Genomic DNA, 22,421 nt, shown 5'->3' with positions numbered 1-22,421 from the left:
ATGCCAATAGGTTTCATTTAATTTTTCAGAAAGATGACCTTTATGCTCAGATAATTAAGAATCCTTACTATTTCCCAAATTGACAGCATATTGTTTATACCTTGACCACATTCTAAAGTTAAAAGTTGTTTTTCTATTTTATATTAAACCCAACTCAAGTACTCCCACTGCCATGAAGACTTTATGATTGCTTCTAATTGCTTAGACCACTCCCCGCTTCTGAGACACAGCCTCCCCCATCTCACTGTGTCATCTACATCCGTTTCCCTTCCACTGTGCTCGTCTTCCCCTAGCCTCTCCCTCTTGTGATTTACAGTTTAGCAATATTTATTTTTAGTGCTTGAGAATGCCTTTGTAGGTTTCTTTTCACTTGATGCAGCATTTTTTTCAATGAAACACACATGCTTCACCGAAGATGGATTCTTAAAAATTAACATGTCTCCATCTCCTCCCATGAATGAATATTCGTCTTTCCTACTGTCCATGAGAAGTTTTATATTGACCATTGGCTCTGAAATAGCATCACGAGTAGATGCAAGATACAATCTTGACTAGGTAATAGAGACTGAGGAGCAACACAGTATTTTATTTTATTTGAAATGGTTCACAAATTTTAAAAATTATAAGCATTCAATTAAAATCTGTATTACCAGCTTCTCTTGAAAAAAAATCAGGAAATCTAATAGCACTGGGTTTTTCACATGGCTTCCATCAGCTATAGCTCTGCAGCACTGCCTCCTTCAGAAGAGTCGTGTGCTTTCAGATTTCCAGTACACTGTAGTACCAGACACTCCTATTAGCCTCTGCTGGCCAACTTCATCATTTGTGTTGCCCACTCATTCCCACAGGTATTTATAGTAATCCCCCCTTATCCGCAGTTTTGCTTTCCACTGTTTCCTTTGCTGCAGTCAACTGCAGTCCAAAATATTAAATGGAAAATTCCAGAAATAATCAATTCATAATTTTAAATTATGTGCCATTCTGAGTAGCATGATAAAAATCTCATGCCTTCCCACTCTGTCCTGCCCAGGATATGAATCATCCCTTTGTCCAGCATATCCAAACTATATATGCTGCCCGCCCAGTAGTATTCACTTAATAGATGTCTCGGTTCTGAGATCGACATGGTATTGCAGTGACTGTGTTCAAGTAACACTTATTTTGCTTAATAATGGCCCCAAAGAGCAAGACTAGTGACGTTGGCAATTTGGATATGCCAAAGAGAAGCTGTAAATTATATGCATGTATAGGAAAAAAAACAACCACATAGTGCAGGGTTGTGCAGGGTTCTGTAGGGTTCTGTACTACCTGAAGTTTCAGACACCCACTGGAATGTATCCCCTGCATACGTATAAGGGGGGACTACTGCAATTTGTGATTCCTGATCTAAATCAAATATCAAAGGAACATGAATGTATGACTGAAAAGCTGTATTTCAGAGGTGGTTATAAGTAATAGCCTAATACACCTGGAAATGAAGGTTGCACAATGGGAGTAAATGGCAAAAGCACGGAATAATATCCCAGAATTCTAGAGTGAGTATCGGTAAAATGCTGAAAGAGAAAAGAAAAAAAAAAAACAAAAAAAAACTAACCTTGTAGCTTTGATAGTATTACCAATCTAAGCCCTAGATTTGGTAATAGCACTTTGGAGTATATGGCAAAATGGGTCTTAGGGGCTGAACAGTGTTTCCCCAAAGTTCATATTCTGAAGTACTAACCCCCAGCACCTCAGAACGGGACTGTATTTAGATACAGGGCCTTTAAAGAGGTGATTAAGTTAAAATGAGGCTGTTAGAATAGGCCCTATGCCAATCTGACCGGGGTCTTATAAGAAGAGGAAATTTGGACATGTGAAGAGACACCAGGAACACGCATGAACAGCATGAAGAGACACCAGGAACATGCATGCACAGTGTGAAGAAACACTAGGAACATGCATGAAACAGCATGAAGAGACACCAGGAACATGCATGAACAGCATGAAGAGACACCAGGAACATGCATGCACAGCGTGAAGAAACACTAGGAACATGCATGAACAGCATGAAGAGACACCAGGAACATGCATGAACAGCATGAAGAGACACCAGGAACATGCATGAACAGCATGAAGAGACACCAGGAACATGCATGCACAGTGGGAAGAGACACCAGTAACATACATTCACAGAGGGCAGAGACACCAGGAACATACATGCACAGAGGGAAGAGACACCAGGAACATACATGCACAGTGGGAAGAGACACCAGGAACATACATGCACAGAGGGAAGAGACACCAGGAACATACATGCACAGTGGGAAGAGACACCAGGAACATACATGCACAGAGGGAAGAGACACCAGGAACATACATGCACAGAGGGAAGAGACACCAGGAACATGTATGCACAGAGGGAAGAGACACCAGGAACATGTATGCACAGAGGGAAGAGACACCAGGAACATGTATGCACAGAGGGAGGACCATGTGAAGCGGCAGCAAGAGGGTGACCATTTGCAAGCAAGGACAGAGGCCTCAGAAGCAAAACATGCTGACATCTTGATCTTGAACTTCTAACATCCAAAGTTGGGAGAAAATTAATTTCTGTTGTTTAAACCACCTGGTCTGTGGCATTTTTAGGGCATCTGTAGCAAATTGATACAGTGGAGCCCCTATGATAGTCTCCTCCTTGGCCATATTACAAGGGTTTTTCTCACTCTCCTGTGACTCTGAAAAGTACTAGGTTCACTTGTCATCTCCCAGTCTCACACAAGCCATTCTCACAGCCTGTGATACACTCTTCTGTCCTCACTCTTCACCAAACCAGACCTATCTGCACCTTTTTGCAAGGTGATGATTGCCAAGATGCCACAGTTTACTTAATCCATCTCTGGGAGACAAAGAATGAAAACTGAAGGAATATAACACGGATATTTATTCTTCCTCATTCGACCTAGAAATACACAGCAAAACAGGATCCATCAATTATTTCATTACTACTTCTTAGTTCCTTTTTCTGTTGATGCTCCTAAAATGTCACATATCCCTACCCTTGTAATGCTGGTATTCAGAAGACCCTGATTGCAGATGATACCTTTCTTGGCCATCAGAAATGTCCCTTTTTATTTATTCTTGACTCAAGGAAACTGGCCTGGAACTTTTCTCTCCAAATTCACCCTGTCTTCTGCCAACATGTGAAGGTGACTATGGCTTATTGAAAAGGGTCCTTTAGCAGGCATATGGGGGTTTGCTGCATGAGTTTTCATAGCATGAACACTGCATGGTAGGAACAGTCAACTTGGCCTTTCAGCTTATTGAAATCAGAACACAATCTTCACAATTGCGTACTTTTTTGCACTGTTGCAAAAGTATCACATACCTCTTTGCACTGTTGGGAGATAACGCAAAAAGAGTGAAAGTTCCTTGGAGACAGTGATAATTTTTTTTTCCTTTCTTTGTATCGCTGACTATGTTGCTGCCATTTGACATCGCATTAGATGATCATTTGTATTGGCCGTGGCTTTGCCCTAGTTAAAAGGAAATTCCTCTTGCAATACCTCATCTAACCTTTGCAGAGATTCACATTACCCAATATGATAGTAAATGAAAGACAGTTCCTCGAAAGGAGATTTCTAGTGGAGTTTGGAGTTTATAGAGAGCAGTTTCTTTTAGGAGAGAGCATATACAACTGCGTGCCAGATGGGAGAGATCTGACTGGTTATCCAGAGGATAGCAGAACAGAGGGAATCAGAATAGAGATGGAGAATGGCAGTAATAAGGAAGATGGGAGGGAAATCAGAAATAGCATCCTGCTGAGGGAGGGCTCTGCGTGGAAAAACCCAGCCGGAGGTCTCACATATGAGGTAGAGGTAGATATTTGTTTTCTAGGCATTGGTCTATTTGATAAATGATTTTTTGCTTGACCAGAGTCAGTACTATCATTTACAGTTTTCTTGTTGAAAATAAATAAGATGTATAAATATCTAAGCTTGCATAAGTGTTACAAAAAGGCATATTACTCACTTTTTCAAATAAATATTTGTATTGAAAAGATTTACAATAGGTCTCCTTAAAAAACACACTCATATGTGGCAATTCAGATGTGTCTCCATGTGATTACAAACTTTTCCAAAAGCATAAATATGACTTTAAACAAACACTAAGTGCATAAATTATGAGGACACTTAGAAGTGCATATATATTTTAAATATATTAAAATATACGCCCCCAGAAAACTCCAAACAACATCCAAGTGTTCACATTCACACATGTATACTTACACAAGTGCAAAAATTTCAAGCCAACCATTTCCCTTTAAGTTTTAATTAAAGTGCCAATACCAAAGATTGATGATTTCTGGGAGTAAGTACTGAAACAGGTAAATTAAAGGGCCAGTGGCATTTTAACAGCTGACAGTGTGACAGGGAGGCATTGCCCACGTTTTACTAGAATAAAACACCTCATGCTAATATTCACCTTTGACTCCATTTCTCTACTTGCTCCCAAATAAGATCTGAGAGGGATGCCTTGCTCAGGCAGAGATCAGGTGCAAGGAATAGAGACTGAGCTTCTTCAAAATCTTCCCTGAAACTGTATATACAGCAGTAAGCACGAAGGAGCCATGCATTACTAATAATTATTCAATGAACAGGCTCAAAGTCTAAGTTTTCCCTTCCAGATCTTGTCCTTGCTGTGGGTATTCAAGTCAAAGGAGTATGTCAAACCAATGAGAACAGATCACATCTGGAGAAAAGACAAAGGGTATGCATCCTTTAAAGAGTTCATTTCATTTTTAGAGTTTAAGTCTCCTTCCGCTGCTAGCGTTGTGACTCAGAGTCTGCTATCACTGCTGGCCAGGACCTTTCCTCACATCTCTGATCCTCTCTCTCTGCGGCAGAAGATTCTGATCAAACCAACCACACCTTGGAAACCTTCACTTCTTGAACAGAGCCTCCCAGCCGTACTACATTCATCTGAGTGAAAGAAAGTTAAGCGATTTGGAGCACTTTTCAGACTATGTCCCCCTAAATGTATAACCCAAACTAAGGAGATGTATTTGGGAGAAATGAGAAATGGCCCTAAACTCACTTGAACCAAACCCCGCAGAACCTTGCCGAGTATAGAAATGTTCATCCATTCTTTTTCCTCAATCTTTCTTCTCATTTGGTGGATGTACCCACCTCTACTTTCTTGTCTGTGATGAAGCAAATATATCAGAAGTTTTCTCTCACCATTTTGCTGATTAGGAAGTACAGACTGTACACATGAATTTCACTTAAGCATCTGAACTTTTTGGCCGCCGTATCAATATTGGAATTTAACCCACACTAATCATAACGAATCTCACATTTTGTACATTCAGTATCACGCAACAGGCTAGTGTGCATGTTTATGGAATGGAAACATCCTCAATCACTGTCCCTATATGTACATATCTTAACGTTGTCTTTCCTTAGCACTTCTTGCTCCTTGCATGTATAATGCCAATAATAAGATTTTGAAACCTTCTAAGACAAGTAGACTTTTTTGACCCACATCATTAAACAGATAATAGCTAGGCTTGTTCTCAATAAGCAATACTCATCGTCCTCCAATGAATATATGCCAACTCTAGGCAAACATCTGGCATCCGTTTCCCCTTACTGCTATTTTTATAATTATGAGTTAGGTAACAGAGAAATTTTTATGTAAATACTCTAAAACTCAGTGGACACTAGATATTCTGAGCTGTTCCTTTAATACTTCCATATAGGATTTACTTTCATCAAATGTGAAGTGTTATCATCAGCATCACCATTATCTAATGGAATCAATGATGCCAGATGTCCTGTATTGCTTCCAGATCTAAAGATGAAGAAACAAATCAAGTTATAATTATATTGACTTTCTTAAAAATAATATTTTGCTGCTCCCCCTAAACTCTCTTAAACTAACTTGAAAGCAATACTGAAAGATAATGGATATTGACACTATTATATAAATCTTATGATTGCCACGGCATAAGTACATTTCAATAGCTATAGATGACCAAAGAACAGAGGATGATATGAAATCAACCTGTGCTTGAAGCCACAAATGGCCATATAGAAGAACATGAAGCTGATACTTGACTTGAGACCTACTTGCTTACTGAAATTTTTCCCAGTATCGGTTTATATTCCAAAGATTCCTGCTGCGCCGTTACATTTTTCTGCTTTATAAATGCAAGAGTCACAGTGACATGCCAAAATGTCAGGCAAAATTTTAACTCATCACTAGAAAAAAATATCCCGAATACATGGATTTTGATATGAAGACTTGCTCATGAAGTCACGTCTACTCACTTTAATGTGGCTGTTTGTACTGTTCAACATGTGGTAATGCTTACAGTTGGCTTCCAGCTCTCTGTCCAAAAGATGATATTGGGTTCATTCAGGTTATCTATTCCCAGGACACTCATTCCTCCAAGGAATAAAGCCAGACCTATAGAATGTGCAATAATTCTTCTGTTTAGCCATTGGGTCATTTTGCTAAAAAGTCTTTCAAAGCCATAAAAGAAGTAAGGCAGTGTTAAAATGAATTCTCCTTGACAGGGCTGCATCTGGGGAAAATCGTGGGAAGTGCTTTCATTTTCCTTTACCTTTTTCCTACTGTCCTAACATCAAGTATCAGTCTGGCATTGGGCAGGTTTCCAACTACTTCTTCATAAGGGATTAAATTGAGGCAATAATTTCTGGACTCATCTGTTTATCAGATCACCTGGGAAGCTTTCAAAAAAAAGAAGATTCCCAACTTCAGAGATTCTGATTCAGTAGGACTCAAGTTTGAGAAATTTTTCTATCTTTCTTCTTATTATGAGATCATGGTAATTTGAAAAAATTTCAAGATTCAAAGAAAGAAATACCTAATTGTAGACATTTAGGCTTTGGCAGTCATGTGGTGAAAATATGTGTGTACCATTTATCACCCTATATTCAACCTCATCCCTCTTCCACGACCTGGCTGATGATATCTGTGTATTTAGAATTTTTTCTGGACCCTTTTCTGTCTTTTCTTTTTATGAATTTCTCTCTCTCTCTCTCTCTCTCTCTCTCTCTCTCTCTCTCTCTCTCTGTCTCTCTCTCTCTCTCATCTCAAATATTATTGGTATATAATATTAGTTTCAGGTGTTCAATATAGTGATTCGACATTTATACGCAGTTGTGCTTCTTATATAAGAAAGGACCATGTGCATGGATGTTAAGACCATCGGCTCACATTTAAGACTTACTGTGTTCAAATACTGACTTTGCCACTTGCTACCTCCTTAAGCCTCAGTTAAAGTGAATAATAATAGTATCTAACCCCAAGGGAGAGAATTCACTGATATAATGGTGCCGAAGTATCTGAAACATAGGAAGCACTCCATAAATGTAGGTTATTGTGACTATTGTATTGTAATGATTTATTGGAATCTTAAACTTTTGACTTTCCTTTTTAAAAACCTCCACTGCCTGTGATAATTGGAGTGTAGAAAAGTGTTTCCCAAGTACCTTAACCTCTTTGAATGTACTATCTGTTTTCTATTTTGTGAATAGTAAGCTGATCTCTTGTGGAAAGACAAAATAACACTCTCCCAGATGTCATTAGAACACTCCATGTCTTCTCTATCTTCTAGTAACTTTTGTGTGCCCTAGGTGAGAATCCCATCCCTAATGACTTCTGGTATTAAGCTTTGCCAACTGCTTCAATGAATTGTCCTTTCCTCCCAGGCTCTGGTTTCTCCTAGCTTTAGTAGCTGTTAATAGTTACATAAACTTTTCTGAGGGCCTCACTCTACTTCTCACAAGCTAGGTACAAGGACTTCTTTCACACTAAAATATTTTCACTTATTATGATAACTGCAAGATAATTATAAATGATCTACCAAAACTAGCAAATATTTTAGTGAACTAGTCACACTTTGTTATCTTCTAACTTCTGCTGGAATGAAATTTCCCAGCTCTCTTAGAAGTTATACGAGTGCTAACGTATAGTCTGCAGATGATCACAGTTCATAAGCTGTTAGGGATCCATGAGCGGATACCATGTTTCCCTGCAAATAAGACCTAGCTGGATAATCAGCTCTAATGTATCTTTTGGAGCAAAAATTAATATAAAACCTGGTCTTATAGTAAAATAAGACTAGGTGTTATGTTATGTTATGTTATGTTATGTTATGTTATGTTATGTTATGTTATGTTATGTTATGTTATGTTATGTTATATATAAGACTGGTCTTATATTAATTTTTGCTCCAAAAGATGCATTAGAGCTGATTGTTTGGCTAGGTCTTATTTTCAGGGAAACACGGTAGGAAGCTTGGGCCAGAATATAAATCAACCACGTCACTAAGGACATTGTTTTGTTTAGCTGATTTTTTTTTTTTTTTTTAGTAGAAAACTTTCTTGATGAAGGAAGCCATGTGTCAATTCACATTTTGGCTAACTGTTAATAAACAATTCACAGACCAGCTATTTTGTGTAGCACCACACTAGAGCCTATGCTAGGTGTTAAAGATACAGCATTGGGCGAGATAGAAAAGATCTGTTCTCTCAAATAGCTCATGTCCTACCTGAGTTTGGAGTTGGGGAGGAGACACTAAACAAGTTGACATTAGTAAATTTTAGGAGTAATAATTGCAAAAAAGAAAGTAAAAACAATGGGACAGACAGAATCTGGAGGGAGAGATCAAGGGAGGCTTCTGTAGGAGGTCAACACTTGAACTGAACTTGAATGATATCAAGGAGCCAACTGAGCAAAGGTAGGGAGAAGAAAGAGCATTCCAGTTGGAAGAAAACGGTAATACAGAGGCTTAAAGTGGAAACGACTCGGTGTGGCCCAGGCAATAAAAGGTCAATGGCTGAATCAAATGAAAGAGGAAGAAAGAGATAGGAGGTGATACCTGACTGGCAGGTAGCCGCCAAATTATGTAATGCCTTGAAAGTAATTTACATTTTATTTTTGTTTTAATGAGAAACCACTGGAGCATCCCAAGCAGAGGGAAGTCATGATGTGGTTTGCATTTTTTTTACCTTCAGGCGAGTCTTTCTCCTAAGAATACCTCATACTCCTGTAATTGTACCTTTGGTTTTGTTCCTTCTACTTACTTGATTCACCCTCCTGTCCTTCTTTCCATATGCAATTCTGCTACCCTTCAAAGCTCAAGCCCATCTTCTCCCACTGATGTTTTCTAATCACTCTAGACCCTGTCTCTTTTTCCTGACAGCAATAACACTTAGCGGTTTCAAATGTTCATACTTCCATTTGAAAAGAAAATTTATGCTCATTGTCTGGTCAGGTTTGTTTGCTTATTTAAAACATCTACCTGAAGTAACCAATGGGTGAGAAATTAATTCTTGTTAATTGACCCTCTCTTTGCTTTTGATGCCATTGCCTGAGAAAACAGGAGGGTATTCTGTGAAGATATAGGAATTGAAGAATACTAAAATATAAACACGTGTGTTAGAGACAGGGAAAGTGTTCCTGGTGGGAGAATAAATGAGCAAAGGTGAGACCTTTAAAAATGTACAGAAAAAAATGAAGAGTATAATCCTTGGCACTTCACCACTCACTGCATTCACGGACAGGTTAGGTTCACTGGGGAACTCACACTGTTGAATTTCTCATAGTATCAGCCATCTGGTTTCCACGGCTTCTGCTGTTTTTATGCTTTTCTCCAAACCATTGCAATTTTCCCATTGTTCTTTTTTATATAAATGGAAAAAGAGTGCAATTATGAAATACTTTAGCCCCTTCTCTAATCTAAGTATCTTAATTTCTTATTCGGAACTATAATGTTCTAATTTTCTCTTCATCTGATCTCTTGAATTGTAGCATGAAGTACATTTGGGGCCACTGTATTTTAGAATGCCTTCTCACATCTATTACCTAAGATTCTCCTTGCATTTCTATTGCTTCTTTTATCTGTTCTACCATCTTCTTGTAATCTACCTACTGTTCAGTTCTTAATTAAAAAAAGTTACTCTTATGAGGTTGAATGGCTGCTTTTGAAACCCAATCAGTAAGATTCTTTTCACATTTCAGTACTTATCTTGATGAGTACTTACATAGATGATTCAAAAATTGAGGAGGTTAAAGAGCTGCTTTAGTTTCAGGGAAAACTGTTTGGGAGGGGAAAAGAGAGAATATACTGATGGTGATATAGTCTTGTGAGTTTTTCTCCTTCATTTATTTTCATTAAAAAAGATAATTGCATGAAAACAAGATTTTTCCCCCCCATGAGTGCACACCTGTTCGTTCTGTGACATACGACTTAGAATTTCCTCTTGTCTGTGACATCTGTTATTTCCAGTGGAGTCTGGGATAATGTTTCTTGCAATTAAAAAAAAAAAAAAGAACTAAATAGATAACAATTCTTCTAAGCTAAAAGGAATGACAGTCCTAAAACCTTGTATTTAGCTGTGTTGTCAAAAATATTTCATTCATTCATGGAAAGGATACTTTTCTAAGGCATGGCTACTAGATGGAGTGAAGTCACTTATTGATCTTACCAATATAAATGTATAAGTGGTATGATCAGGACTCCAAGAATGCAGAGCAGATTGCCTACAATACCAGAATTTTTGTCTTTTTAAATGCTTGAGGGTACATGACTTTTTTTTTTTTTCCAATTCCAGTTGAAAATATTGTATTAGTTTCAGGTGCATAAAAAGACATGTATATATCTTACAAAGTGATTACCCTGATAAGGGTACACGGCTTTTCATATGTTCCTTTTTTTCCTAATAAATGGGTCATTGAAATACTCTAGTCAATATTTGTTATACAATGAGAACTAAACACCTCTTTCTCCAGTTTTCATCTACCTTTTATGTAAAGACGACTATGTTGCCTAAATAAAATGAAAATGTAACCTCATTTGCAAAACAGCATATCCATGTTATCACTAAGCAATTGTTCTTGTGTTGGGGAGGTCAAAGTTCATTTTAGGTTTCCCCTGGCAGCAGGTAGAATTCTTATTTCTATTCTAGTCTTAAATCTTATTCCTTGCATATATATATATATATATATATATATATATATATATATATATATATATCAACTTTTTCTCTTATTTTATTTCTTTAAGCAAAATAGGAATAGGGAAGGAGCTTATTTTCTATAACTCAATCAGTTCTACGATGTAAGGGTGTTGTTCACCCTTTCTATTGACTTGCTAACTTCTACACATAACTGTAGTTTCAGGAGCAGAATGTACAAGAAACTGAGGACAAGGAAGGCAAGATTTATTACTCTTATGCATGGCATGGTAAAAGAGTAAAGAAAAACTATCAGATAACTAGGGTCTATAATTACCCAGCTATGTCATTTATCTCATCCATTGTGTCTCAGATGGGGAGGTCTATTTTCATTATATATTTTTGAATCATCATCTCAATTTCCTTCATGGGTATCTGCAATTTTGGCAGTTTGACCAACTCAGGAAAATTCACCGTCATCAATATAACCAATTACTCCAAAAATATCTGATACTGTACCAGGCACTATATCCATATTCATGTATGGATGTCATTAAATATTGTATACTTCACACAAATATAAATAAACTGTTTGTTAGAGATTAGGAGAAAGATTATCTAGACTAGGAAATTAGTTCAAAGTAACATTTCATAGTGACCTACATCAAAATAAAAAGAGCCATGGAGTATGTTTTTCAAAATATATAAATGATTTGATATGCTTTGACAGTCCTTTGATATTTTTTACTGTTTAAAATACATTTTACTTCCGATGAGAAATAATGGGGTTATATAATTCTTGTTTTTCCCTGTTAAAGCTTGTCTTACGATAGGTATGATATAATTTAAAGGTTGTAGGAAGGACTGCTATTTAAAAATTCCACTCTTCTTTGCCCCAAGAACTCCCATAGTATCTCACATTTTACTTTTAGAGATTAATTTTTTTATTTTTTATTTTTTTTGGTCTTAAAGGCTTTTGTGCTATAAGATCTCTATTAAAATGCAAATGCCTCTAGGAGTGGAAACATCTTAATCCAGTCATGAACAACCTGAAGCTCCATGTAGCTTTATGTTCTGGCCAAGATCTAATTCTGCACAAAAAAAGATTCAAAAGTTGCCTCCTTGTTGCTACTTTTCCAATATTCCCAGATATTAACTTTTTAGTGGATAGAAAGACGCATCAATTTCCCATTTACATTTTTCTGGTCAATAAAGTAAGGAAAATAAATCATCAGGGTATATATTTCAAGATTAGATCAAGATAAAGACTGGGTCAAAAAAATATCTACATAGCTAAATCTAATTTTAAAAGTAAAATTTGAGTTTTTTTGTTTATGTTTTTTTTTTTTGTTTGTTTAAGAAACAATATTATCACTTTATTCAGGAGATAATCAAATACAACACAAGGCAACACTGAAAAATAGCTGTACATAAAATTATATAAATTGGCTACATTTTCCAGAAGAGAGTCATTGTAAACAAGAGAAACCAGGAGGGTCCCTAAAAGAATACAGTGTTTCTAGCAAGTGTCCCCACTCTCGCTTGAGTGAAGATGGCCCCAGGTGGATGTGGCCCTTTTACCAGGAAGAGAAGGAGGCAGTGACTAGGCAGAAGCGGGGCCTCCTGGCCCCACCAACACTCAGCAGCATGCCTTGTAGAACTCCTGGAGTGCCCAACGCTTGTTCTCAGTTGCCTGCTTCCGGTGGGTCTGTCGGGTGTACTCTTTTACCAGCCTGTCAAACTCCAACCCAAGGACCTCACAGGTGTTTAGGACCTGTTGAAATGTCTCCACGTCCTGTTCTTGTAGGAGAATGGCCCCCTCCAGAGGGTCCCAATGAGACGGTGAACTTCCTTTTCTCAGCAGTGTAAGTGGCAGGCAAAATCTTTAGCTCCTCCACCCTCAGCTTAAGGATCATGGCTTTGCACTTGATCTCCAAGTACTGGGCATTGATGCAGTTCTAGCTCAGACTGAGCCTTCAGCCAGTGGTCCTGCAGAAGCCAATGTACCAAGAGCAGGCAGCAGAGAAGGACCTGGGAGTCGGTAACGCTCTTCTTCTGCAACAGCACCATCTGCTCCTACTGCTAGATCTTGGCATCCTGACACTGCTGCTTGGCACCCACCAGGACCTCTGCCAGTTTAAGCACCTTTGCTGCCTTCAGAGTTTCTGAATCCCAATTGGGGTCATGAGAACAGAACAGAGTCAAACATTTCTTCTTGAGCTGCTGTTCCACTTGTAGTGGGAGTGGAGCTCTCATCCACACAAAATCCTCTGAGGTTGTCATGAGCTCCAGAAGGTCTGCTTTCTCCAGTTCTTGCAGTGGAGGTATGTTGCCTGGCTAGTACCTAAGAGCTGGATCAGTTGTTATGAGTAACCACGGTTCAAGGGTCTCATAAAAGTTTTTATCTTCAGAAGTTAAGTTTTTGTTTTGTGTCTTCACATGGTAGTCCACAAGCAGCTCTTGAATGGCTCCCTGTAAAATCTCAGACCTCAGCCATGTTGTCTTAGGCACTCGAACTTCCTTCCAGGCCTGAACCTGTTCCTTTGCCAGGCAGACGTGTAAGCCACTCTCCTCCATGTGTTCTGAGAGACTCAGCAGCCATCTGCTGAACTGTGGGTTCTGTAACAGGTCCGCTTCACTCAGAGTACAAGGAGGAAGCTGTTGGCTTGGTGGAATATTTCCATCCCTTCTGCAGGTGAGCAGAAATCAAATGCCATTTGGTTTTCTTGAGATTCTTATCTGCGCACCTTGGGGCCGCTGAGCTCCAGAGGTTCTGTGGGGCAGGCTGGGGCTGGCTGGCTGGGGCAGGCTGGCTGTCAGCATCAACACCAGCGACCACCCCTCTGCTGGCTCTGCAACTTCTCAATCACGCATGTTATAGGGGTGGGGGCGGGGGTGGGGAGGTGAGTTAACTTCTGATATGGAATCTTTATGCTTTACTCAAGATTTCATTTGCCAAAAAATAAGTTATATATACATAATACAGAAAGTTATAGTGCATTTGTTAAATTCAAAACAGTTCATTATGGAAGACTGATATTCAAAACAACCACACATTCTTCAATTTGTGTGATTTGATATGGTTGCTGGACTTTCGTTTGAATGTGAATTTGAATTTTTATATGTGCTGAACATTTAGAATTATATTCAATAAATTCAGCTGAACAACAACAGTAAAAGACTGGGTCCATACAAATGAGAAAAACAAACAAAACAAAAAAACATCTAAAACATTGTAAGAGAATCCTGAAACATAAAAAGCAGAAGGATTGGGCCTGATGAAACAAGGTAAACCACAGTATAAAGCATGAGCAGGAGATAATCACAGACACGAGAAATATCAAGCTCAAAGTGAATACATGCAACAAGACAAAAGGAGGAAAAAAAGAACAAACAAAATAAAATAGGTTCCTGCAACAATCCATCAGAGCTATTTATTAAAGAACTGTATTTAAAGTAACAGTGCTAGCTGGTCTCTACACACACACACACTCACTCACTATCCCCAGAAAATCCTAAAAGCGAGTCCTAAGAAAAGACATGATGGAAGAAGCGAGAGTCTCAGGCTGGATTTGAACACAGGACATAATGTAGGTAGGTAAAGAACAGAAAGGAAAGAGAAGTGGCTGAAGGAGAGGGAAAGTGGGAGGATAGAAACAACTAGAATGAGAACTCAGGTGCTAATATTCTTCCATTGCCAAATTATAAATTTAAAATAATTAAGGAAATGGGAATTCGTGCAAGTCAGTTAAATGTCCCAAATGTTTATAATAACTAGTCCTTGCTCACCTGACTTGAGAAAGAAATGAGTTCATTTCTTTATTTTCTGACCTTATCGCATACTCAGCAAGCTTCTATTTTTATATGGACAAAGCCAGTTTTGAAAAATACATGAAAGGCTTCTTTGGGGATTGGAGTCCTAATGCTGGCCCTGTATATCTGTCTTGTTTTAAATCATAGCATGATGAATAATTTCGGTGGTAATGACTGAACCTCCGTATTTATAGAAAACTGACATTTCTTGAACATGAAATTGTTCTTGTTTCTATGTTAATGAAGCTCTGTATTTAGGTGCAGTGGCTTCTGTTCATTTTACTTGCTCTGTCTTATTTAAATAAAAACGTTGTATCACCAATTTTCACCCTTTACCACCCTCCCCCCTCAAACTTTGGACAGTCTCTGTAGGGTTTTTGCTCCTGCTCAAAGAACATTTTCCTTTCCTTACGTCTCTCACTCAACATGCTTATTTTGTTCTTGCTGGATGGTAAAATTATAAATATCTCATAATCAAGTAAACTTGGTATGTCACACTGAAAGAAAGTGGGACATATGTGTGTATTTTATCTTCCTCCTCTCCTGCTCATACACAGCACTTGCGTTTGGAATCTTTTCCTTCTTGACATGGGTCTTGCCAGTGTTTTCTGTTTCTGGCAGAATGTAAATTCTGACAGGGAAGAGGCTGCCTCTCCTTTTAAGATAACTTCTGTCTGAATCAGCTCAGGCTGCCATAACGAGGTACCATAGACTGTGTGGCTTAAACAACAGAAATTTATTTTCTCACAGTTCTGGATGCTGGGAAGTCCCAGATCAAGGTGCAGGCAGATTTGGTTTTTTGGTGAGAGCTCGCTTCCTGGCTTGCAGATGGCTGCTTTCTCAATGTATTCACATGGCCTTTCCTTGGCATATGTACGCGAGAGAAAGAGAGACCTCTCTTGCCCCTCTCCCTCCCCCTCTCTTCCTCCTCCCTCCTCCTCCTCCCTCTTCCTCCTCCCCCTTCTTCTTTGGCCATCAATCCTAGGGGATCAGGACCCTCCCCCCCCCAATGACTTCATTTAATCTTAATTACCCGCTAAAAGCCTTATCTCCAAACACACTCACTTCGGGGTTGGCACTTCAGCATATGAATTCTGAGGGGAAACAATTCAGTCCATACCAATTTCAATCCGTGCAACGCAGCACTGTGCCTCCCAAACACATTTTTCAAATACTGTTTTTGTACATTTTGATTTTGTACAGAAGCAGGTATATGTGAAAGCGAGGGGCCAATTCAATTCAAATCCCATTCTCTCTAAATATCCCCAAAACGCTCCTCTGAGATTATCTTTTGTTACTTTTTATATTTTGCTAGTATCTTGACTATGTCCTCCCTTCTATGACTCTAGCTCCTAGAGCAGATATTACCTGTACTCCCTCACTGAGAAGTTAATCATGTACTGCTTTATGACTACTATAAGGTGAACTGATTTCTAATCTTTTTTTTGAATGTTTTTTTTCCATATATTTCTTGCTTCTCAATAGGATTCTAAGCCACTGTAGTCAATATGGCGTTCTGCACTGCCACAATGTCCATTATAGTTTCCAGGTATAGTACTGCCCAGCATGAAGGTGTTTCATGTTTTCTTGCTGCTTGCTTTAATCCACATACACTCAATTAATGATCGTGCAACAATTCAAAGAAAATGAAATGAAATGAAAAGGTTTAAGATAGAAAGATGGTGGTCATAATTTTTAAGATACTTCTTATCTTTAAAAGACTAATAACTGACAAGAGTGTAATTCATTCTAGTACAACTTTTCCCAAATCAGTGTCTTATGGGGAAAAAAAAAAAAAAAAAAAAAAAATATATATATATATATATATATATATATATATATATTTGTATGGATAGTGTTTCCTGAAGCAGATGCTTAGAGTTTGGAGTTCAGGGTGTTAATTAGGGATCAGTATCTGTGAAAGATGCATGATCATTTAGTATCCTATAACTTATCTTGTAATTATATCAGATGTCTCAAAACACCCCTGAGCACTAGATAACTAAAAATGTTACTGATATGACAGGCCCCTGAATCTTCACATCTATCTTCTATCTCCTATCTTCTAGGGCTCATGTGTTTTACCAAAGCCTCCGGTGTGCTAACCATGTCTTGTTCATATGGCTCAATTAGCCTAGTGGAGGGATATTCATCACTCATCTATTTCTCAACCAGTGTCCTGGCCTTGGAGTAATACACTTACATTGGCTGAACACTTAACCTCCTCTGGAGCTCGGCTACTGTGACTATTGAGTCCGAGGCCTGGTCCTCAACTTTCCCTTCTCTCCCTCTCCACAAGATGAGAGCATCTTCATAAGCTACCAGGAAGTCCCTCTGACTTTCAAAATTGGCTTTAATTGCCTGAGAACAAACTACAGCCTTTTGTTATCCTTTGTTAGGGGTGCCGGTGGTGCTTAGCAATAGCCATGCCATCCCATCATCCATATAGATACTATTGCCTCTGGATTTCTCAAACACCTGATAAATCATAGCAGCTGTTGCATTCTTTACCACCAGTTCAACCTCCCAATTCACCACCAGTGAGAATTTGCACAATTTGACTGCCATCTGTTGCCAGTAACCTGCTCTGTGCTTCCCATACAACCAGTAATGGGGTCTCCATTGCCTGCTGCTACCATCTAGCAGCTGTTATCTAGCTCTAAAATCTTACATCATTACCTGTTTTCTTGGGGCACTCCTGGCAACAAGTTCACAAATGAAGACCTCTGGAAAGAGTTCTGAGATGGAGTGTGGTGTTCATGGTATTTATTGGGATCAAGCCTGTGGGAGAAAAGGACAGGAAGCAGAATTAAGCAGAGGAAAAGTGAAATGGCTATTCAGGCCCAGCAACATCTCATTTAACCCCATGGGAGCTTTGGAGCATATATAGCTAGTCAAAGTATCTTACGTTTGGCCCAGATAGCTAGGCCTTTATACACCTGCCTCAGTAAGCCACTGGCTGTGGGTCCACTTACCTCCTGACAACTGGAAAGGGTATGCCATCCAGCAAGGCTCTCTGTGGCAGAAGCAAACACTGAAGGTGATGACAGCTGCAGCCAGAAGGCCTTACCTGGATAGCACCTCTGACTTTCTGATAACTCTTCTGCCGGATATTCATAAAAGTGCTGGGAAATAGTATTTTCAAATTGCAATTGCTCAGTTAAATAAATGTAAACTGATTTCTTTATTGCAGAACCTCTCAGAGCCTTTATAAAGCTAATATGCATTGTGATTTCCTAGAGAAGAAGAGAAATTATTCCAAGATGCTTTTATTTAGTTTATACCAGTTTGAAAAAACATTGATCTATTCATATATATATATATATATATATATATATATATATATATATATATTTTTTTTTTACAATAATAGAGTTTCAGGTAAAGTCCTATTCCTGTGGAAAATATAGTCACAATTAAATACATTAGGAATGCACCACTTTCCAACAACATGTTTTTAGAGTCATAGAAAGAAGCAAGCTCTGGGTGTAGTTAACATTCTTATGATTGCTTTTGAGATGTGGTCTTCTACTGATCAGCAATTTCAATTGATTGTTTAAAGCTATCCACTGTTAAAGAGCTTAAAGTACCAGTTTACAAAACTCATCGGTTGTGTTAACCCAATGAATTAGTACTTCCTCAGAAGAAATGGATTGAGAGGTGAGTCCTGCTATGCTGGGGGGACATCATCAAAAATATGTGAAAGGAGAAAGAGGAAGTAACCAATGTCCCATACTAACTGTCTCAAGCTCAGCGTTTTTCTTCACAAACGAGAATCCCCATGTAATGTTATCTTTTAAGTGCTCAAGAGGTCTTTTGATTATGCCTTGGTCTCTGATTATGGAAGAAGAAAAAAAAGTCTTTCATTCTTTTCATGAAAAATATTTAGGAAGAAATCCATTTTCATTTTCTTTCACTAAGATAGTCAGAAATATTTGTAATGAAAGTTGAAAACAATTGAGGCGGTCTGAATTCACTTAACTGGTTATGGGATCATCTGCCCATAGCAGCATATATTCAGCCTCCATTGGCTCATCTTAAAAGGAAATGAGTTCAGCGTGAATGTTCACCTATTGTTTACACGAAAGCATTACACCTTAGTAAAAACTATGTCTTGTACTGGAAATAATATGGGCGTTCAGATACAACTTTACCTCTGATGCCTCTAACTTGACCTTGCACAATTTACATAAGGAACTGGCTGAGTTTCAGCTTCCTCCTGAGTAAAATGGAGATTATTTGTAAGAATGAGTATTATTTGCAAGAGCTAGAGGCACTGCATGTGTTAAATCTAGTTCCCTACCCAGCAACCAGTAGGCATTCGGTAAATGGTGGTAGTTATTGTTATCAGTACAAATGCGGAGGTTACTATTCCCCCTCATTTTTCTCAAAACTTCTGTTTGATTTTAAAATCAGAAAATTTAAGTAGATAGTGATTATCTAACTCTATTGGATTCATTATGTATACTTAAATAATGTGAAGTGCTACGTTGACAAACGCTATTTCTTTTGGCAAAGATCTATCCATCGCATTTTGCTAAAATGACAAATAGCTATTGCATACATGACGTCAGTGAGGCTTTTAAACAAATTGCCCTCCTGTAATCACAAAGAGAACACCAGCCCTACTCCACCAGTACTTTTTTTTTTGTAATTATTTGTAATGGAAACAGTGTAATAGGAGCTCTTATGGTGCCTTCCATAAGTGCTAATTAAATTACACACTGAATACATTGTGCAATTGATTTAAATGCCTTACATTCTTTTCAGCATTGTTATGAATAAATGCACATATGCTTACAGATCCTAATGTGGTACTTTATTCCATTATCCTGAGCAGTTTGCTTTCTATGTCTGTGATGGAAGACATACAGAGGGAAACGTGTGGCTGTCAAGTGCCCAGTGCAATGAAAAATCAATCATTCCAGGAAGTGCCATCACAAGGGTTACTGGCTTCTGGGAATATGAATGTTATAGTCTCATTCATCCCTGTGCCTTCTGAAGATGGAACAGCTACTTAGATACAGGAGAGAAGAATGCACAGATAAATTGGGTTTGGGAGAGGTCTCCCAAGATATTGTGCTCAGAGACATCCATATAGATATTTTCTAAATGCAGGTATGTTGACAACATTTTGACTTTATTAGGACAGGAGAAGGATTTTAAGTATGTTTTTCTAAATGCAATTAAAAAAAAAAAAAAAAAAGACTGTGCTTGCATCATTCTGACTTTAGAAGAAAGCTTCCTAACATGGTCTTTCCTTTATGAAATGAGAATAAGAGTAGATGATAGTTTTCTGTTTCGTTTTGTATTAATGTCTTTTCTTGGTCAAATAAAGTGCTAGGAACTCTGTCAATTGCTCAGGTTGGTCGAAATGTTGAAGGTCTCTAAAAAAAGAAAGAAAAAATTGAGAACCATTGGTTTATAACGCTTGGTTCTTGGTCCTTCCCTCACTGAGGAATCCATTCTTCTAGATCCCTCAGGAGTTAAACCTAAAACAAATCAAGGTTTGATTCATCATCACCATTACTAACTCACTTATGGTATTTAACTTAATATGTGGGTGCTATGGGGGCTACATCAAAGGAAGGTTTAAATGTAAGTTAGGGGAACTTGCTTCCCCAGTCCATTGACTAGGGATCTGTAGACACGTTAAAGGTCTCAGGACTTGAGATCCTTATAAGGAAAAGGAAACGCCATCTTGTCAGATTACATCCTGAGGAATTAATGGTAGCGTTAATGGAGACAATTAACATTTCTGTAGAACTCTAAAGTTTATAAACTATTTCTATCTCATTTGACATAGAAAATCGCCCTTTGAGGTAGATTTCACTAGTCCTTTTTGCAAAAGAAGTAATTAAAATCTCAAAACAGGAAAAATGAAAAAAAAAATCTAGCTATTAGTGTCTTGAACCTAGATTTTCTACCCAAATTCCAGCGCTCCTCCCTGGAGCACAGCTATGTCAGTCTTCCAGTGGAACAGCTTCTCCTACACCCAGGATAGGGGTTAAAAGAAGCTGGGGCTCTGCCCTTTTCCCCTCAAAGCAGATACATTTTAGAAACTAAAGAAGTAAGACCCACCTATCTAGTCCTAGCTTGAATGGTCCTCCATGTTTGACATCACCTTTGTTCTCCTGTTCAGTGCCTCAGTGCCTGGAGTTCACCGGCTCTGAGAAAATGCAACTGCCTGAGCTTTCTTTCTTCCTGGGGTTTGAGCTGTCCCTCGGAGATGCCACACCCATGGAGCTCTTGCCACCTCTACTGCGCCGTTATCACTAGAGAGCAGCACAGCAGATACCTACTGAGCACCTAAATGCAACAACTGAATCACACAGCTCTCTCTCCGAGGGATGCCTCTGTCAAGACTTCGGAGTTCTGTTAGGGAAGCAACACCGCCTAACTGCACACAATGTCACAGTCCGAGCTGTTCTGTCATGTTCTTCCTTTGGCTCAAGTGAGCTTGGTTCCCTCAAGGCTAAGTGTGGCAAAGTGGGGGGACGTTGCATCCAACTAGATGACAAGATCCATGGCCCCAAAGTCCCACTTCTGCTTCCTGTATATGTGGACACCTACATAAGTCAATTCAAAGAACTGCCCTGAGCATTCCAAAGCTTCCTGAGATAAACATGCAAAATGAAATACTGACCTTGAATTTTACTCTCAAAAGAAGACTAATGCCAGGCCAACTCTAATATGCAAGACTTCAAAAGACTGGGAAGCTGAATGATTAAAGCATCCTTTTTGAAGTTTTTGTTTGTTTGTTTGTTTTTTGTTTTGTTTTGTTTTTTTAAGTGCCAGGGCTTGGATGTTTCTGCAAGCAGATGTTTTGCATTTTTGCTCAGTCCTAAGTAGCTGAGAATTGAATTACAGCCGATTTTTGCAAACCATCATGAAGAATATGTATTTACCAGTTTAAAAAGCTTCCTGGAAGATTTAAGAGGGCAGGAGTATTTCAGTCACAATCCATTAACCCCATTTATCATCCACTGAAAATGTCTAAGTGTGAAACCATTTTCAATCTCCGCTAATGTGCCTAGAACTGATATAGCATATCATACTTAATTTCCACACTGCATCATGTAGTTGTTTTTTGTATTTGTTCATGCAAAGGTGGCAGAGCTCACAAATTCAGGATCTCATTCCTGCACAGCCAGCTAGCATGACTGAGGCTTGAGCTTTCTATCCTTTGACTGAATGGGAATCAGAACTATGCGAATTGGTTCCTCTTAGTACCCTGCTCAGTACACCACACAACTTCTCCATCCCAGGAAAGGTGGCTTTGAGCATGAAATATGGAATACATTTGATTTATAAGTATAACTTCAGCTCCAAAGGATATTTGTGCATGCGTTCTTATTTTGGCTCTTTCGGCTATTTTCCCTGTTGCTTTTACACAGTTTACTGAACATCTATTATACATGACTGGGTGGCAATTGGTACAATAAGTAACATTTATTGGAAATTTACTGTGTTTTAGTCACTGTGCTAAATAGCTTATGGGCATCGTTTCATTAACTACTCACAAGAGCTCTAAGACCTAAGCAGTGCAGGAATGATGATTGGAACCATTTGACGTGTGAGGGAAGTACAACCCAGAGAGTTTAAGTAACTTGCCTGAGGACATACAGTTATTAAATGGGATTC

General features: G+C 38.5%; 1 long non-coding RNA gene and 1 pseudogene across 1 annotated transcript in view; both read right to left on the bottom strand.

The window, feature by feature from the left end:
* LOC141571826 (uncharacterized) overlaps nucleotides 1-22,421 on the bottom strand; it is a 62,031-nt gene that overhangs the window by 1,505 nt on the left and 38,105 nt on the right. The window contains exon 2 of the long non-coding RNA XR_012496883.1: nucleotides 17,457-17,558. This is a non-coding gene — a long non-coding RNA (uncharacterized LOC141571826). The remainder of the gene's footprint in view (nucleotides 1-17,456; nucleotides 17,559-22,421) is intronic.
* LOC109438882 (HAUS augmin-like complex subunit 4) lies at nucleotides 12,604-13,681 on the bottom strand (annotated as a pseudogene).

Source organism: Rhinolophus sinicus, linkage group LG05 (genome assembly GCF_036562045.2).
Source record: "Rhinolophus sinicus isolate RSC01 linkage group LG05, ASM3656204v1, whole genome shotgun sequence".
Taxonomy (NCBI): Eukaryota; Metazoa; Chordata; class Mammalia; order Chiroptera; family Rhinolophidae; genus Rhinolophus; species Rhinolophus sinicus.
Note: the sequence above shows the minus strand (reverse complement) of the source record. Positions and strands in the feature narration are given on the sequence as shown.